General features: G+C 40.1%; 1 long non-coding RNA gene across 1 annotated transcript in view; it reads right to left on the minus strand.

The window, feature by feature from the left end:
• Positions 1-1960: 1960 nt before the first annotated feature.
• LOC114232700 (uncharacterized) overlaps positions 1961-19460 on the minus strand; it is a 32011-nt gene continuing 14511 nt past the window's right edge. The window contains exon 3 of the long non-coding RNA XR_003618793.2: positions 1961-2189. This is a non-coding gene — a long non-coding RNA (uncharacterized LOC114232700). The remainder of the gene's footprint in view (positions 2190-19460) is intronic.

Consider the following 19460-nt stretch of genomic DNA (forward strand, 5'->3'; position numbering starts at 1 on the left):
GATTCCCACTTTTTTTTTTTTTTTTTTTAAATTGGGAGATTGGGAAACTGAGATCACATTCTTAAGAGGAGCTGAGTAGATAATGTTACCAACTGTCCACTTTAAGTTACAGCAGGCTCCCTGGTCTGTCACGGTCCCTACCACTTTCCATCATCTCCAGCATAATTTATTCTCATGCTTGACCTCTCGCTTTCTGAACACGTGGCTTCCAAGGCACAAATTATCATGATCTTTACCATAGCTCCTGTCTAGCTTTCCTACCTCATTTTTGCTAATGATTTTTTTTCTTTTTGCTAACAATTCCCAGCCACACTGTTATTTGTCACTCAAATCCACCAACCTCATTTCCACTTCAGGGTTTTTGCATTTATTGTTTTCCTTTGGCATGGAGTATTCTTTCCCAAAATATTTTCATGATTAACTTATTATTCATGGACTAGAGGCCCAGTGCATGAAATTCGTGCATGGGGGGTGGGGGGGAGTTGTGTGTCCCTCAGCCCAGCTTGCACCCTCTCCAATCTGGGACTCCTCAAGGGATGTCCGACTGCCCATTTAGGTTCGATCCTGGGCCCGGTGGGATCGAAGATAAACAGGCAGTCGGATATCCCTCTCAAAATCCAGGACTGCTGGCTCCCAACTGTTAGCCTGCCTGCCTGATTGCCCCTCACCGCTTCTGCCTGCCAGCCTGCTCACCCCCTAACCACTCCCCTGCCAGCCTGATCGACACCCAACTGCTCCTCTGCCAGCCCGATTGCCCCTAACTGCCCTCCCATGCAGCCTGGTCACTCCTAACTGCCCTCCCCTGCTGGCCTGGTCACCCCCAACTGCCTTCCCCTGCAGGCCTGGTCACCCCCAAACTGCCCTCCCCTGCAGGCCTGGTACCCCCCAACTGCCCTCCCCAACAGGCCTGGTTGCCCCTAACTGCCTTCCACTGCCAGCCTGGTCATCCCTAACTCCTCTCCCCTACTGGTCTGGTTCCCCCCAACTGCCCTCCCCTGCAGACCTGGTTGCCCCTAACTGCCCTCTTCTGCCAGCCCGGTCACCCCAACTGCCCTCCCCTGCAGGCCTGGTCCCTCACAACTGCCCTCCCCTGCCAGCCATCTTGTAGTGGCCATCTTGTGTCCACATGGGGGCAGCCATCTTTGACCACACGGGGGTGGCCATCTTGTGTGTTGGAGTGATGGTCAATTTGCATATTACTCTTTTATTAGATAGAATAAGTTTAAATATTATTTCCTCTGAGAAGTCTTTCATGATTCCCCCATTTACTTTGTGACTTTCCTCCATTTCCCCTGTCTTATTTTCTTCATTTTCAAATAATTCCAAAATTATTCTTTTTACTACTTTGTCTGTATTTTCTCATATCACTACTGAAAACCCTATATCTATTATAGTACCTGATACATTGAGGTCTGAACGCATATTATTGAATGAAACTATCTTAGTTTATCCATTTATCCCACTTGAAGGTTTAAATCTCTGACCCTTGGTCTGTACTCACCTCACCATCACCACTCCTAACCTTCTATTTATTCCTTGGCTCACCATTCTTGTTTATTGACCCATAATTCTACTGCAATGGCTCTTGCTAAGGTCATCAGTGACCTCCAAATTGCCTCATCTCTCAGCCCTTTACTTCCTGGCACTCTCTTTTGGTTCTTTTTATCTCCTTTCTCTCCTCTATAGGGTTTTCCTCATATTCCACTACTCTTACCACTCTGTGCACTCCCACTGAGTAATCTTGCCTAATTTCATAGTTTTGACTATCACTTCTATGCAGGTAACTTCCAAATTTATTCTTCAGTCCTCATCTTCTTGGAATTTCAATATATAGTATCTAAACTCCTCTTAAATATCTCCATTTAGGTGTCCTACAATCCTCTCAACCTAAATTGAACTCATTATCTGTCTTAAATTGTTTTTCCTGGAAAACAGACTCTTGGATGGAGACCCACAAGCAATAAGTTTATTGGAAAGAGCTCTTGGCAATAGACCTCACAAGTGATTGGTTCTAGAGCTTCAGAACTGTCTGAAATTGAGGGAATGGAGATAGGTTTTGTGTCTTACATTGACCAGTCATTGGAGGTGAGCTGCTCCTATGGAAGAATATATAAGTTTGAGGCAACTCCTTTAGCAGAGGATAATTCTTGGAGTGAGAAGAATCTGTGAACCATCAGCAGATAATGCTCCTGGAAGTGTAAGAAAGAAGTTCTCAGTACTGAGGGGGAGATTTGGGTAGGTCAACATACAGTTCACTTCTTGAGATACTGGATTCTTTCATCTCTAATAAGCTCTCTCCCCATATAGAAACAGCTCATGCCAAGATTCTGGTTTGTCTCTTGTCTTTGGGAAACTTACAAAAGGAAGATTAATAGAATGAAATCATAAACCCCTCTTCTTATCTTGTTTTGACACTACAACTACAGTTAACATCTCCCTCCTCTACTATCCATTCTGAATTCCCTTCACTTAGCACTTTTGCTCAATAAACATAACCTCAGGTAAACATTAAAAAAAACAATCCATTGCTTAACTAAACTTTTGAATAATTATTTGCTAAATAAGACCCTGGCCTCCCTGAACCATATGTAGATTATTAGGAAGTAGAGTGAAGCAAAGTAACCAAGGTAACATTTGGTTCATATCCACCTCCACCTTCCATCATATTTTGGGGGTTGGAATACACTGAAAGTTTAGGGTGAAATCTTAATAATATCAAAACAATCACTTTACATACTTAGAAATTAACTTGGATAATTCATCATTGTAGAGGACATAGTAAGAATAGGCGAAGGGAAATAGAATTTGGCTACAACAGCTCCTAATAATCCTTCTTAACTTACTTAATGGCACTGCTTGAGTAGAACCATGGAATGTTAGATTTGGAAAGGGCAGTAGAGACCATACAATCCAATATTTTCCTTTTACAAGTGAGGACAGTGAGACCTGCTAAGGCTAAGCAAAGTTACCCAAGGTTTCACAGCTAATCAGTGATAGAGTGGGACCCAGAAGCCAGTGTTCTGTCAAGGTCAGGAAGCATCAATTGAATGACTACCATATTTCAGACACTGCTAATTTCTGGTGCTGCAGAAATCAATCCCCCAATCTCTAGTCTCCTGTCTTATAGAAGACAGACAATAAACAGACTAACACCATGAATTAAGTGATAGGATATAGATACAAGCATAGCTAATTGTTAACATTTACTATGAGCACTTACTATGATCAGGATTTTACTGATCACATTACACAGCTTAGTTCATTTAATCTACTCATCAACTGCTTTATCTATTAATTCCTTTCCACCTCCAAGCTGTGAGTGAGACTGTAAATACACCTTGGGAAGGTATTTTTCAAGCCAAAATTCATGTTCAGGTTGTTCCCCTTAACCATATGTCTGGAGATATCTAGTGGGCGGATTGTGGGAGAACACCAGATCCTTCTTGTCCTGTGGATAGGGGCATAAGGGAATAATAAATAGCTCTGGGATCCTTAAAAGGACCAGTACTAGGGGAAAATCTACAATAATCTTACAGATGGAGGGGCAGCTCGCCATCCGAGTTATGATTTCTTTGGGGATTATATAGGAGTGTTATAAGACCATAATTTCATATTTAAAGCTGGTAAAAGGCTTTTTAAGGTTTATAAGGCACACAGCAGAGTGTTGGTTGGAGTTTCTGACACCTAAGCTATGAACATGGCTTTTACTGCTTCATAGGGATTGACTGCTGAAAACCTATGACAACATCAATTTACATTTTGACAGTTCTCCAAATACATCATACCCATCTCCTAAAATGATTTACAGGAAGGCTGGGCAATTGGCTGTTAAAATCCAGGCATTTCAATGAAAACACAATAAAAAAGCCAAGATTTACTTTAAAATTTTACTTATCCACATGGAGAATATGTGTTTCCTGTCTCCTGAACCATTCCAGTCAGCTGATGTCAACTCAAACAAGAAAAGTTCAAGAGGTTACTACGTAATGGTCTGCATATTTTTAGCACTAATCTCCCTAAAACTTTTGCTACCAAAAAAATAATTTTATTATATAATTAGATAATAAGAGCAATGTCTTTAAGAACTCTTATTGTAGGCTCTCCCCTTCTCCACTTGATCATTTATTGTTGATCATTTATTGTTTGCCAAACACTATTCTAGGTGGTAGGAAGAAACAAAGAGAATTGGTCATATTTCTGAACCTGAAGGAGCTTACATACTAATTGTGAAGATGTGTTGGTGCAGAAAACAAATAACTATAATGATTTTGGTACTAAGTAAAGTAATGAGGAAGGGAAAGTAGGGTAGTGAAGTAGAGAGGTTTATGTATATGTGTTTAGGGCAAGTGGGTGGTGTTTTAATTAAGATTATTAGGGAAGACCTCTCAGTACCTGAAATCCTAATAAAGAAAGGGTACAACCTTATAGAGATCTGCAGTGGAGTAGTCCAAGTAGAAAAACAGGAAATGCAAAGGCCCTGAGACAAGAAGCAGGAAGGCATTCCTTTGATGGGGTAACTAGGAAGTTGTAAAGAATCCAAGTAGAACATACTCATCTAACTAGCTGATGTCTTCTTTTCATCAGTCATTTGGGAGTCCTGCCACAGGTTTCAGAGACACTTCCTCGGACTCTCAAGGTGAATGGACATCCAGTGTTAGAGGTGGCTAACACTCAAACCCAGAATCCTTAAAATCTCCAACTGGCTGAGTCATTTTTAGCAATAGGGATGCTGGCCAATTCATGGCCTGTTGTAATTCTGGTCATTCTCGACAGTATTTAAAAAATAAAACCTTGCCCTGACCAGGTTGGCTCAGTGGATAGAGCATTGGGCTGTGGACTGAGGGGTCCTGGGTTCGATTCCGGTTGAGGGCATGTACCTTGGTTGCAGGCTCAATCCCCAGTAGGGGGGCGTGCAGTAGGTAGCTGATCGATGTTTCTCTTTCATCAATGTTTCTAACTCTCTATCCCTCTCCCTTCCTCTCTGTAAAAAGTCAATAAAAATATATTTTTAAAAAATAAAAAATAAAAAATAAAACCTTCCTATGTCTTAAACTCCCACATCTCCTCTTCTGAACAGTAGAAAAAATTCAAGGGTTGGAGTTAAGCAATTCTAGGTTAGCATTAGGTTCTCTGGACATGTGATCTTGTGCAAACCACTTCACATTACTGAGACTCATTGCTTCATCTATAAAGTGAGAATAGTGGCTGCCTTATGCATTCCTGAGCACACTGAATGGACTAAATGGATGGAAAATGCCTTGACTATTGCCTGTCAAGGGGAGAGTTCTAATGAATGCTCTAGTCTCGCACCATTATATATCATGAAAATCTCTACCTACCTCCCAAACATGACCATTGCATGGGTCCTCACTTGCAGCTTCTTCCTGATCATGGGAGACAGTGTGGTTTAATGGAGAGGCACTGGGCTAGGAACTGAGGAACCTGGCTTGTAGTTCTGACTCTGAACCAACTGCTAACCAATTCTAAAGCTCCAAGTTAGTCATTACCTATTTGGGTTTATTTAATTTGTAAAAAAAGTAGTATTTTAGAATGGATTATCTCCAAGACCTCTTTGATCTTAACAACTTTCTGCTTTTATGAACATAGTGTCTAGCAGAGCAAGCCAGCTAAAGGAAATGTCACCAGCAGCTGTTGCCATTTACTTGATGATGTTCTCTACTGAGGAAATTCCTTAAGAATCTAAAAAAAAAAGCAAAATAAATACCACATTATTTGCTTTATTGATCATTACATTTTGTGATTATGCAAAGTAGTTTTTTCTTGAAATTAAGAATACCTGTAGGCATAGACATATTTATTAATGATTTGAGGACACACTCTAATTGGATTAGAGCTGTTTTATTATTGCACGAGGTGTTACAATTGTTGACTTTAAGGGGCATTGAGAACATCTAGAGCTGAGTGAATCCTTCAGATCCAGTTGTGGTTCATTCAAATGCCAAACCACTGTGCTGATGGTGGCAGGAAGAAAATTAAAATCAGGAATTTGGTCATGTTTTAGTTATCCAGAGACATTTTTTCTTTCCTAAGATAGTGCAATTGTAAAACTTGTAGAGAAGATAAAACCCTGCCTTTAAAAATTACTAGATTCAGAATTAGTACTTAAATTCAGCAAAGTCACTGAAAAAAATTAATTATGTTTCTATATTCCAGAAACAGTGAAAATTTTTAAAAGATGCCATTTGCAATAGCATCAAATGACATCAACTATCTGGAACTAAACCTAACAAAAGATGTTTGAAACCTCTATAGAGTAAATTACAAAATATTTTTTTAGGGAAGTTAAAGGAGACCTAACTAAGTAGAGGGATATACTTTATTTACAGTAGATAATTAAACAAGTGAAACACAATGAAACTTCCAGTCATAGAGCCACAGGTCAGGTATATTGCCACAACACTAGTAAATGTAACACTGCATGTAGTGCCGAGAAATCTTTTAAATAAATGTCACTGGGTCAATTGACTATTCATATGGGGGCGGAAAAACTTGACTCCACTTCACACTGTACACAAAGATCAATTCTAGATGCAATGCATATCTAATTGTTAAAGATAAAGTAATAAAACATCTAGAAAGTAACATAAAAGTACTACATTTTTATGACATTGGGGAAGGTGCACATTTCTTAAATAGGACATAAAAAATGCTTACTGCAAAGGAAATGATTGAGAGATTGGACTACTTTGACATTAGAAATTTTTTACAAGAATATTTTATTGATTTTTAGAAAGAGAGGAGGGGAGAAGAGAAAAGCATCCATGTATAAGCATAACTTCAGTCGACTGCCTCCTGCACTCCCTACCAGGAATCAAGCCCGCCAACCAGGACATGTGCCCTGTCTGGGAATTGAACGAGGAATCTTTTGGTGCACTGGACGACTCCCAACCAACTGAGCCATACCCCCCCAGGGCAATATTAGGAATGTTTATCATAAAAAGATTACCTTAAGAGAATGAAAAGACAAGTTAAAGAGTAAGACAAGATAATATGTCTTCCCTGTCCACACTTTCCCCCCACCAAGTTTTCTCATCATCCTTCATACCTATCTTAGCATCCATCTCCCTGTTCAGTCACCACTCAGGAATCAAGGGGACATTTTCAGCAACTCTTTCTTGTTCTCTAGCCCATATTTAATTATTTCCAAGAACTGTCAATTTTATTTTTTAATATACCTTAAAAGTACCTTTTTCTCTATTCCAACCACTGTTGCTGTAGGCCAGAACTTTATTTTCTCTCTTCAGAATTGCTGATTAGTCTCTATATGCTCTTTGTGTCTTGCTGTCTTTCAATTCATCTACAACTAGAGCAATTTTGCTAATGAGGAGATTGGACAGCCCATTTGTCTCCATAAATGTGTTTATTTCAATAGTAGATTAATAACAAGATCTCCCTTTCCCCTTTTTATTTAAGCCAGGATTAAGTATCAAATTCATAGAAAATAATCTCAGTAAACATAATTATACCCAGCACTTCTTCTCATGGTGGTAAAGTTTTAAGTACTTCACCCTCCTAATGATGTATAGTTTTGTTCTTCAATACTACTCATTCATTTATTTGTTTATTCTGCTTAAAAACATGTACAGAGCAAGGCAGATACTGATGCTTGCTGGCTCAGGGGCTGGCCACACCTATTCATTTACCTAGGGCCTAGGAATGATTTCACACTATGTCAGAGTGTGAAAATTAATTCAGTATCCATCACCTAGAGATGTTCAATATGGTAGCCACTAGCTACATGTGGCTTTTTAAATTTAAGTTCGTTAAAATGAAAGAAAATTGAGAATTCAGTGTCTCAGTGGTAGTAGTCACATTTCAAGTGCTCAGTCATGTGTTGCAGGTGGGTATGATATCGGCAGGATAGCTATAGAGCGTTTTTATCATCACAGGTAATTCAACTGGACAGCGCTGCCAATACCCACCCATGGAAGAGTATTTGAGTTCCTTAACATGCCCCACAAAGTATTTTAGTGCCTTGATCTTTAGTCATCTCTTGTCACTCCCTTCTAGAGCTCTATATTGCAGTGATTGTGAAGTGCTTATCATTTCCAGGAACATAATGCTGTTTAATGCCATCAGTCTTTTGCACGTGCCTCTGCCCAAGAAGCTGGTCCCTATGGCAAACTTATATTCTTTCAAAATAAAACATTACCTCTTCTAGGAAACCTTCCACGTTCCTCTTCCTTTGTTCCTCTCTTAGAAATGTCTACACCTTAGGCATATATATATTTGTTGGTGCATGTATAACATTGTATTGAAATCTGTTGTTTTTTTTACCATTCCTCTCCTGTGGACTGTGAAAATTTGTTGAGGGTAAGGGCTCTACCTGGTTCAGGAGTTAGCACACTTTTTCCCTTAAGGGCTACATAAGAAATAAGTAAGCCCAAAGTTTTACTTTGAAAGCTATGGAATCTCAAACATGATTATTCAACACTGCTGATAACAACAGTGTGAAAGCAGTTACAGACCAAATGTAAATGAATAGCCAACTTTCTCCAATTACTGTAATTTTCTGACCCTGCTCAGAAATGACTAGAATGCCTTGCTCAGTACGTTTTTTTTTTTGAGGAAAATGAACAAATAAATGAATGAATAGGGTGGAAGGACAAAACTATACATCATTAGGAAAGTAAAATGCTTAAAACTTGACCACCCCAAGAAATAATGGGTGTAGTTATGTTTATGAGATTCATTTTCTTGATCTTAAAGCTTAATTCTGGTTTATTAAGAAGGGGAGATCTCGTTATTTAATTCACTATTAAACACATATTAAACACATACATTGCTGCATGACAAATTTGATTTTTCTATTTTTTGTGATTATTTTAATATAAGTGGCTTTCTTTGTAATCTTACACACTTTATTTTAAGCCTTTAAAAACATTATGGCTGTGGGGACTGAAATGTTAAGGACTTCTGCCCGTGCCTGCACTCTGTCTGTGGGTACTGGGTTCCTGGAGTGCACCAAGGGAGGGACTGTCAGCTCCATCTGTTTAGACTGAGAAGATCGCGGCGCAGCTGCAGCAGGAGTCCCATCTCAGTCCCAGTTGCCTCGCGTGGTGCATGAACAAATACCAAGCTAGGAAACTGCCTGCTGGAACCCTCCCCACCAAAGAATGCTTGGCCGCTTTCTGGGTGTCTGTCTGGATTGGATTCCCCAAGGGATGGAAAACCTGCCACCCCAAACACTTTCCCATGCCTTTGCCATGGAGTGAGCTAATGGGACCAGGGCTCTACCTGAAAGCTCTTTTTAGCTCCATTGTGTGTCTGAGCCAGGGGGGTGGGTGGGGAAGAGGGAGAAGCTCTGAGGCCTAGGGTTGTGTACACTGGCTAGTACTAAATGTGCATTGATTAATACCAGGGTAAGAAATTGTGGTTTGAGAGTCTAAGGCAGGGTGAATGCTAATTATGTTTTTTTCTCGCATCCTGCCCCAGGCCAGGAGTCAGGCTGCCAAGTGTAAGTATGGGATGGGGAACTTTTTCTTGTTGTTATTCTTTTTAAAGGCCTTTGCATGTTCAAATCCTTTATATGACATTCAGATGCACATAGGGTGAATGAAATCAATTAGGGACTCTAGTCATGGATTGAGCTCCAGAATTTCACAATGGCCTAACAAGTTCCCTTTGGAGGAAGAAGGCTCAAATTCCTGCTCAGAGAAGATGGATTCCCATTCTCTCAAGTCTGGAAATGTGCAACCCTTTAAGTTATCTAGACTTAGCACATGAATTGTGTTAAGGGTCAGGCCGACCTGGGTTTAAACCCAACCTATACCACTTGTTAGGAATATAATCCTGAAATAGTCACTTAATCTCTGTGAGCTTCTGTGTCCTCATGTGTAAAATGAGTATGTACCTCATATTCCAATGACAAGGGAGAGTGTAAGTGTCACACTCCAGGTAGAGGGTAAGTTCTCAATTGCTTTGTGTTGGGATCTGGGTTTTTCCTGAGGATCCTGTTGGGCAGGCACAATGCAGGAAAATCTCTTCCTTGTCTCCAGAACATAAACCTACAGTGGAGCAGGGCTCTACCTGAAAGCTCTTTTTAGCTCCATTGTGTGTCTGAGCCAGGGGGTGGGTGGGGAAGCTACTTGATTAAGATTATTTTTTAAAGTCTTACTTCCCCATTCTTCTGAACAGGTGTTTTGTTCTTACTGAAATAGACACTTACTCTGTATACAAATTTGCCTTCCCTGTAGAGATGCCTCTGCTAAACCTACCACCCATGGACTTACTGAATGCCCCACCCACCTTCATGATATTCCACACTACACTGCTCTGATTAAGGAACTCCCTTCACAGAAAAAGAAGTGCATCAATGGGCCCATCCTCATAGAATTCACTAGTCATACCATGATCCCTCCATCCTGAAACAACCATCTTGGTAGAATGGTGGAATGGCCTTTTGAAGATTCATTACAATGCAAGCTAGATGGCAATACCTTGAGGGACTTTGGCAAGGTTCTCCAGAAGGCTGTGTATGCTCTGAGTCAGCATAGAATATATGGTGCTGTTTCTCCTATAGACAGGATTCACAGGTCCAGCAGTTAAGGTGTAGAAAGGGGAGTGGCACCACTCACTATTACCCCTAGTGACCCACTAGAAAAATTTTGCTTCCTGTTCCTGTGATTTTTGTGCCCTGCTGGCCTATAGGTCTTAGTTGCAGAGGGTGGAATGCTTTCATCAGGAGATACAACAATGATTCCATTGAACTGGAAGTTAAGACTGCAGCCTGGCCACTTCAGGCTCTTCATGCCCCTGAAATAATGGGCAAATAAGGGAGTTAGTTGGTGATTCATCCCAGTTACCAAGGAGAAATTTGACTACTACTCCACAATGAAGGTAAGGAAAAGTATATCTGGAATTCAGGAGATCCCTTAAGGCGTTTTAGTATTACTGCACTCTGTGACTAAGATTAAAGGAAAACTACAACAACCTAATCCAGGCAAGATCACCAATGGTCCAGATCATTCAAGAATAAAAATTTGAGTCACTCCACTAGTTAAAGAAACAATAAGTTGAGATACTTGCTAAAGGCAAAGGAAATACAGAATGGATAGTAGATGATAGTAGTTATAAATACCAGTTACAACCACATGACCAGTTATAGATATGAGAATTGCAATTATCATATGTATTTCCCTCTTGTTTTGTTATAAATATGTTCATACATACACACACACACACACACACACACACACACACATGTTTTCTTCCCTCTTTTATCTCCTTATTAAGTAACATAAGATGTATTGAGTTTACATCATAGTATTTAAGTCATAGGATATCAAGGAGAAGAATAAAAATTATCTATGGACTTCCCTCCTCTTCTGTGGAAAGAGTGCATTTTTGGTTGTATACAGGGTAGTTGCACCATATTAGGTGGAATTATGACCTTGTTATTGTCTTCATTTGGAGATTAAGTATGGTATACGGAGATCCATGTGGGTGCCAAGTTGACAAGAGTTGAAATTGGATGGCTAATTTTATGCGTCAACTTGACTGGGCCACACAGTGCCCAGAGATGTGGTCAAGCATTTTTCTGGGTGTTTCTGTGATTGTGGTTTTGGATGAGATTAACATTTAAGTTGGTAGACTGAGTGAAGCAGATTGCCCTACCTTATGTGGGCGAGCCTCATCCATTCAGTTAAAGGCCTGAATAGGACAAAAAGTCTGACCCTTCTCTGAGTAAGGTAGAATTTTTCCTGGCTGAATACTTTCAAACTAAAATATTGGCTTATTTTTCTGCCTTTGGACTCAGACTAAAACATTGGCTATTCTTGGGTTTCAGACCTGCTGGTCTTCAGACAGGAAGTAAACCAAGTCATCGGCATTCTTAAGTCTCTGACTTGCCAATTCACCCTGCAGATCTTAGGACTTTCCTCCATAATTGTGTGAATCAATTTCTTATAATCTCTCTCTCTCTCTCTCTCTCTCTCTCTCTCTCTCTCTCTCTCTCACACACACACACACACACACACACACACACTTTAATATCTGAATCCATAATGTTGCATGTCCTTAAGAATTATATGACCATATTAAAGTGGAATTAGATTATGATAGTCAATAGGATTAGACTATAAATGTCTTCCAGAATTCCTGGACCTCCTTTTGCAGCCCTGTCTCTTTCTCTCCTTGAACCAATGAGGCCATCAACCCCGAGGCTTATAAATTATCTTTTATCTGTATCTGCTTTGTTTTCATGTCTCTTGGATCTTATTTTGGGTGAGGTGAGCCTCTCTCCATCATGGATCAATGACTTCAAGCTAGCATTCACAAGAATGTACCCAGTACACAAAACATTCAGGAGACCTCCCTGACAGCATGGGGTTGTCCAAATGCATGCAGGGGTCTCCCCAACAGGCACACTATCCTCACAACACCCATTTAGCAGTTGACTGGTTATGCCTTGCAGATTACTCTCTTAACATATTCCCTGATGGTTCTGATCAGTCCTTTTCACTTGTATATTTGTATAATGCAATGAAGCATATCTTTACTGGGATTTCAGAGCAAATTGGTGGCATGTCTTCTGAGAGTTCCAAGGTTGTCATGGGGATGATAGCAATACTCTGATTTACTAAAAGTCAGTTCTAAACTCCCCAGGGAGTTCCAGAGGGTGCATGTTCTTTATTCTTTTGGATACAAAGCAGACACCCAGAGTGTCCTGAGGTGCCCTAATAACAAAAGCCCATTCCCTCTACATACCAGGGGCAGAAGAAGACCAGGTCGGTTTTATTTCCTTAGTGATCTGCTGAAATCTCTCTCCAATTGAAAGTCATCTTTTTCATAACACTGAAAAGATGTAACATTAGCTTAATCATTCCCAAATGAATCTTGAAAAATATTTGGAAACAGTACACTTATACAAAATCATTTCAGCATTACTAGAAAGTTTCAGCCATTTGCTATAAACTTGTACTTTTAAGTGGCGACCATGTGGTCTGCTTTTGGAACATCCAGTTCTTTCTTTTTTATAGAATTAAAACCCCTGACACTTCTTTTAAGACCAAGGAAACCTTTAGTGCTTAGCAAAATGTAGAACCTGGCATGGTCATAAAGAAGATATATTTGATTTTACTCCTTGAAGCCATAAAAGAAGAAGAAGAAGAAAAAGACACAGGATATTGTCTGTAAGGAAACTAAAATGGTAGCTGTAACATCTTCCCAGAAGTCTCTGGGAAGAGACATCTAAGGTCACTCCTTATCCTCCCAGGTTCCAGAAAAGCAATTTGCCTACTCTCTCCCCACTCCACCCCATCTAAAAGCAAAGAGTACTAAGGAGAGGGCCAATTCTCAACAGATCCTGTCTTGATGGACGAAGTGAACACTTCAAGAAAAGGATTCTATCTTCTTTCAGGGCTCTTGAAAATATCATTGCCAAACCCAACCCCCAGATAGAAAAATATTTTTTCTAAGACTTGGGAATTAGTCACCAACTTGCACTAGCAATTTAACCTGTGAAAAAAAATGCCACCAAATCATGAAACCAAAGGGTCTAATGCCATCAAGAATAACCAGTTTCAGAACAGAGAACCCAGAAATCGACACAAGCCATTATGTTCAATTAATATTTGACAAAGGAGGCAAGAGCATACAATAGAGACAAGACAGTCTCTCCAATAAATGGTGTTGGGAAAACTGGACAGATACTTGCAAAAAATGAAACTAGACCACCAACTTTACACCATACACAAAAATAAACTCAAAATGGATAAAATACTTAAACGTAAGATGGGAAACCATAAAAATCTTAGAAGAAGCCATAGGCAGCAAATTAGCAGACAGTTGTCATAGCAATATCTTTACTGGTACCACTCCTAGGGCAATGGAAACTAAAGAGAAAATAAACAAATGGGACTACATCAAAATAAAAAGCTTCTGCACAGCAAAAGAAAACATCAACAAAACAACAAGAAAGCCCACTGCATGGGAGAATATATTTGCCAATGTTATCTCCGATAAGGGTTTAATCTCCAACATTTACAGGGAACTCATACAACTTAACAAAAGGAAGATAAATAATCCAATAAAAAATGATCAAAGGACCTAAATAGACACTTTTTGAAAGAGGACATACAGAAAGCCAAGAGACAAATGAAAACATGCTCAAAGTCACTAATCATCCAAGAGATGCAAATTAAAACGACAATGAGGTACTATCTCACACCTGTCAGAATGGCTATCATCAACAAATCAACAAACGACAAGTGCTGGAGAGGATGCAGAGAAAAAGGAACTCTCCTTCACTGTTGTTGGGAATGCAGATTGGTGCAGCCACTGTGGAAAACAGTATGGTGTTTCCTCAAAAAAATTAAAAATGGAACTGCCATTTGACCCAGTAATCCCACTTCTAGGAATATATCCCAAGAAAACAGAAACACCAGTCAGAAAGGATACATGCACCCCTATGTTCATAGCAGCACAATTCACCATAGCTAAGATTTGGAAACAGCCTAAATGCCAATCAGCAGATGAATGGATTAGAAAACTGTGGTACATCTACACAATGGAATACTATGCTGCTGTAAAAAAGAAGGGATACTTACCATTTGCAACAGCATGGATGGAACTGGAGAGCATTATGCTAAGTGAAATAAGCCAGTCAGTGAAAGATAAATACATGATCTCACTCATTTATGGATAATAAAGAACATTATAAACTGTTGAACAAAAATAGAGGCAAAGAAGCATTGAACAGACTGTCAAACTACAGCAGGAAGGTAGGGGAGGGTTGGGGGGGTAAGATCAATTGAAGGACTTGTATGCATGCATATAAGCACAACCAACAGATGCAAGACACTGGGGAGGGGTGGGGGAGGGGTGGGGGAGGGGTGGGGGAGGGGGGAATGAGGGCAAGTGCCTGGGGGTAAGGGAGGCGGGGTAGAGGTCAATAGGAAAAAAAAAAAAAAGGAGACATATGTACTACTATTTGTAATACCTTAAACAATAAAATAAAATTTAAAGAAAAAAAAAAAAGAATAACCAGTTTCAAAATGTGAGTCCAGCTGGGAAGTTAAGAAGAGTCAAGAACCAGGGAGAGATGAAAAATCACAGGGCTACCACATTGGACCCCAGCACCTGTGAGATGAGGAACAAAACCTGGGAAGAGGGTAACTCTCTTTGTGGAACACGAGAGCGACAGATTCTCAGTTCCAACCTACTTATGATTTAATACTATTTTGAAGGGAAGTTTTGATGTGTCATTAGCAATACCTTTCTCCCAGTTTGGCTTTACTGTCTTTTGGTTTGGGAAAGAATTTAGGGGGAAAAAAAAACACAAAACAAACAAACACCAATCAAAAAGGATACATGTACCCCTATGTTCATAGCAGCACAAAACAAAACACACACACACACACACACACACACACGGTTGAGAGGGTGAGAAATAGATGTAGAATAATTCACACAATCTCTCTTCACACAATCTCTGCTGTGTGCTGATTTTTTGTGTGCCTAGCATAGTGCTTTGTACAAAAGAAACACTCAATACATACTTGATGTTAAAGGGATTAACTAATTTTGCATTTATATAGAACCATCCATCAAGCAAAAGTATTTCAGTGTAATTTTTTCCCTTTCAAATAAATAAAAAATGTGCAACTGTAAGAGAAAGTGTGAGTTAATTTGAACAGATGTTAACTAACATTTTTAAAAGACAGTGCCTTTCTTTGCAGCTAGTCGCTTTAGCGGTCCAAAGAACAAAAGGGCTGCACACCAAAAAATGAAGCAAAGGCAATTAAGACTTTAACGGGGTGTTATAACTGAAGTTATGACCAGGCCCAAAATAAGGGAAATTCCAAAAAGAAGTACCAAATTGCCAATTGCATATTGACAAAGGTAATAATCCTTAAGAACTGGTAGGTGAAATTTTGACCCCTCAGCCAGGCAAAGACTATAAAAAGGAAGAGGCAGAGGTTGATCTATTGTTCTTTCAGCTCTAGTCTAGTGAGGAGACTTTGAGAAAGCCACTGTGCAGTTAGGAGCCAAGTGTGATGCCTGCCTGGGACATCTATGAGACAAAGAGGGCTGCCCAGTGTTTGGATGCTGGAGTCAGGAAAGAAGTACTGTGTTGAGATTGGCCTGTACTCCCAAGGCATGTTGGAGCAAAGGGTGGAAGAGGATTTCCTAAGGATCAAATGTGGGTAAACTGAGAGAGAGAGAGAGAGAGAGACAGAGAGAGACAGAGAGAGAGAGACAGAGACAGAGACAGAGAGACAGAGAGAGACAGAGAGAGACAGAGAGATTCTGATCCTTGAGGTACAGAGTGATCCAGCAGCAGGAGTCTGGAGGTAAAATATCTTGGTGAGGAAGGAGTCAACAGCATCCACTCAGATGTGGATCCTGACCAAGGGATCTGTGGAGAGAAGAACCCAGTGGAGAGCCTCTTATGAGCCTTTTAAAATTCCCCCATAGAGACAGATTCTGCCAGGCCCAGAGAACAGGAAACCAGCTAATGTGGTTCCATTAAAACCTTTATCACTCCTTTCTGACCTTGGAGGGGCCAGAAATGGCTGGCCAGATAGAGAGGGAGGGGTGGGGAAGAAAAGCACAAGTTAGACAAATATAAGAAATCAAACAATCTTCCCCTTTATGACTGCAGTTTTCCAAATATACCCAGTATATATTTCTGAAATATACCTAAACTAAGAAGGAAAGAAGTAACCCTAAATCATTTGGGGGTTCTTAGACTCTCATTAAACTTTCTGTGCTGAGTATACATTCTCACCTTAAAGTAATCATACAACTGCTTATTGCCTAAGTGTGTATAGAAAAGTTATGGAGCTTGTCCCAGGCAAATAGTTTCTTGTTTGGGGGAACCAACATTAAGAAAAAGAATATAAAGTTGTGATTACAGGAAAAGAATCACAACAAATTACAGATTTTTTAAAGCTGACTAATACACATATATCACAAGATAAAATCTTCGTTAGTTGCTTGGCATACTGATATAATATTTTTTCTAATTAAGATTTTTATTGCATATTCTTTGATTGTTTCCTCATATGACAGTGGTTTCATATTATTTTCTGCAAAGAGAATAGAAAAATGTTGTCTTTGTGCTGATCAAACTTTATTTATAGTATCAATATAGGATTATGCCCTACAAATACAGGTGTAATGATAAATCATATTCCCTTTGTTTTCTTGTTTAAAAGAAAAAAATTATAAATACATGTGGCATTTATAATTATATAGACTGCATTTTTTAAGTTTGTTGTGAGAACTGAATTCTCTGCTTACAGTTTTATGTGTGAGAGGATTAGAAAAGTTCTCAACAGACTAGTTTCTGTTTCTGTACACTTCAAACATGGTTTCTTCTCTCCAACCAGACACTATGTGACATGTTTATATCTATATGGAACCTCTATTTCTGCCTTATTTTTGTAGCCCCAGTTAGTTGGCCCGGAAGCCAGTAGGAGCCAGATTCAAACATGCTCCTCCTTCATGAAGCTTTCAGACAACAATTGATTTACCATGCCAAAAAGATCTGAGATAAGTGTTTCAGAGGAAAGGGAAGTTGTTTTGTAAGAGTGCATGAGAAAGGAACCTCAGCAGTAACTATTATATAGCGTATATTGATTAAATACAGCAGAGAGGCCCTGGCCATGTGGCTGCAGTCAGAGGAAGCCCTTCTGACTCCATCCAAAGCCTTACATGGAATAACAGAGACCCACTCTCATTCCTGAATCTCATTTCTCACTCTGTACTTTTTATTGGGCTTTCTAATTAATTCCCTTTCTCAGGCTCTGCTACTGCTACCAAGATGGGATCTACTCCTCTCATCCAATTGTGTTGTCTTCCTGGGGTAGCTGGGGAGACATAGCAAAGCCTAGGCTGGCTTGCTTGAATCTTTGCATACTTTGTTGAATTCAAGCTACCTTTTGGTATCTCAGAGCCCACTTGGACATAGGCTGGGTTTCTTTCCAAATTATACAATCTTTTACAGTCACCTTCCTATTCCAATCCCATCACCATAACAACCCCCACTTCATAACACAGAATGTTTTGTACATTGAAGTTTGAGAATGACTGCACTAATGATAGTGCAGACATGTCTGTCCCAATGTCCAGGATTAAGAGATAACTTGGATACCCAATTGTTGAACCAGCAAGAGTTCACGTATGAGGTACTGATTAAGAAAACTATAGCACAACCCTAGCTGGTTTTGTTCAGTAGATAGAGCATCAGCCCGCAGACTGAAGGGTCCCAGGTTCAATTCTGGTCAAGGGCACATACCTTGATTGTAGGCTCCATCCCTGTGTGGGAGGCAACCAATCGATGTGTTTTTTTCACATCGATGTTTCTCTCTCTCTCTGTCTCTTCCTCTCTACTCTCTAAAAATCAATGGAAAAAATATCTTCAGGTGAGGATTAACAACAAACAAACAAACAAAAACACTATAGTACATTTACACAAAGAAATACTAAGCAGTTGTAAAAAGACTAGAAAACTATATACTCCTAAGATTTGTTGTTAGGTGAAAAAATCAAAGTCCTGAGCAGTACATATCGTGTACTGTGTTTTGCATGAGGAAGGGGGAAAGTGATATATATGTTCCTATTTGCTCATGTTCCCATAAGGAAATGCTGGAGGGAGACAGAGGAAACAAACCAACATGGTGTGGCATATTGTTTGCAGTAATAGCCTCATGTGCTCACACTTCTCTCCATCCACTCTTTGGTTAGTATCTTGTCACACTGTCTCTGAGCTTGGCCATGTAATCTGCTTTGGCCAATGTGAAGCAAGCAGAATTTGGCAATATCCTTGTCATGCTGCTCTTGGAAGCCTCTGCCTGCCATGTGAAGAAGCCCAGGCTAGCCTGATGGATGATGACAGGCACATGACCCAGATGCCTACCCAGTTCCCACCCCCATAACCCAGCTGGCAGCTTATCAACTGCAGAGGGATATGGGATAAAGGATGCATTATAGGGATTAGATCTTGCACAACTAAAAGTCATTAGCCAGAGATCACAAAAGAGCTGGTAAAGAAGTCTATGGAAGGCTGCTGCTCTTGCATCTGATGCTGATCCTGAAGTGTCTGAAGGTCAACAAGGCAGGAGGTAAACACAGAGCAAGAGAGATTGCGCACAAATTGGAACCTGTATCTATCTTCCATTGCATCTCATTCCTTTGCTGTGGATCTGAATGTGTACCTGAGGACTCAGAGAAGCAGAAGGAGGAGATCCATTGGAGCTGCAGGAGGTGAGGGTATTACAGCTGCCCCCTTGTCAAAGGCTGAGCCAGTGGATCCACAACAAAGTGATTGGGCTGCATTGGTGCCTGGGGCGCTGCACCAACATTCCAGACATAATGGCTCCTGCTTCACTTCTACCCACCAGATATCATGCAATGTTGGGATATTGTCTACACTAATCCAGAATTACATATGGAAGGAGATTCTCAAAAGTGTACTTGCAGTTAAGCTAAGT

Source organism: Eptesicus fuscus, chromosome 7 (assembly GCF_027574615.1).
Source record: "Eptesicus fuscus isolate TK198812 chromosome 7, DD_ASM_mEF_20220401, whole genome shotgun sequence".
Classification (NCBI taxonomy): domain Eukaryota; kingdom Metazoa; phylum Chordata; class Mammalia; order Chiroptera; family Vespertilionidae; genus Eptesicus; species Eptesicus fuscus.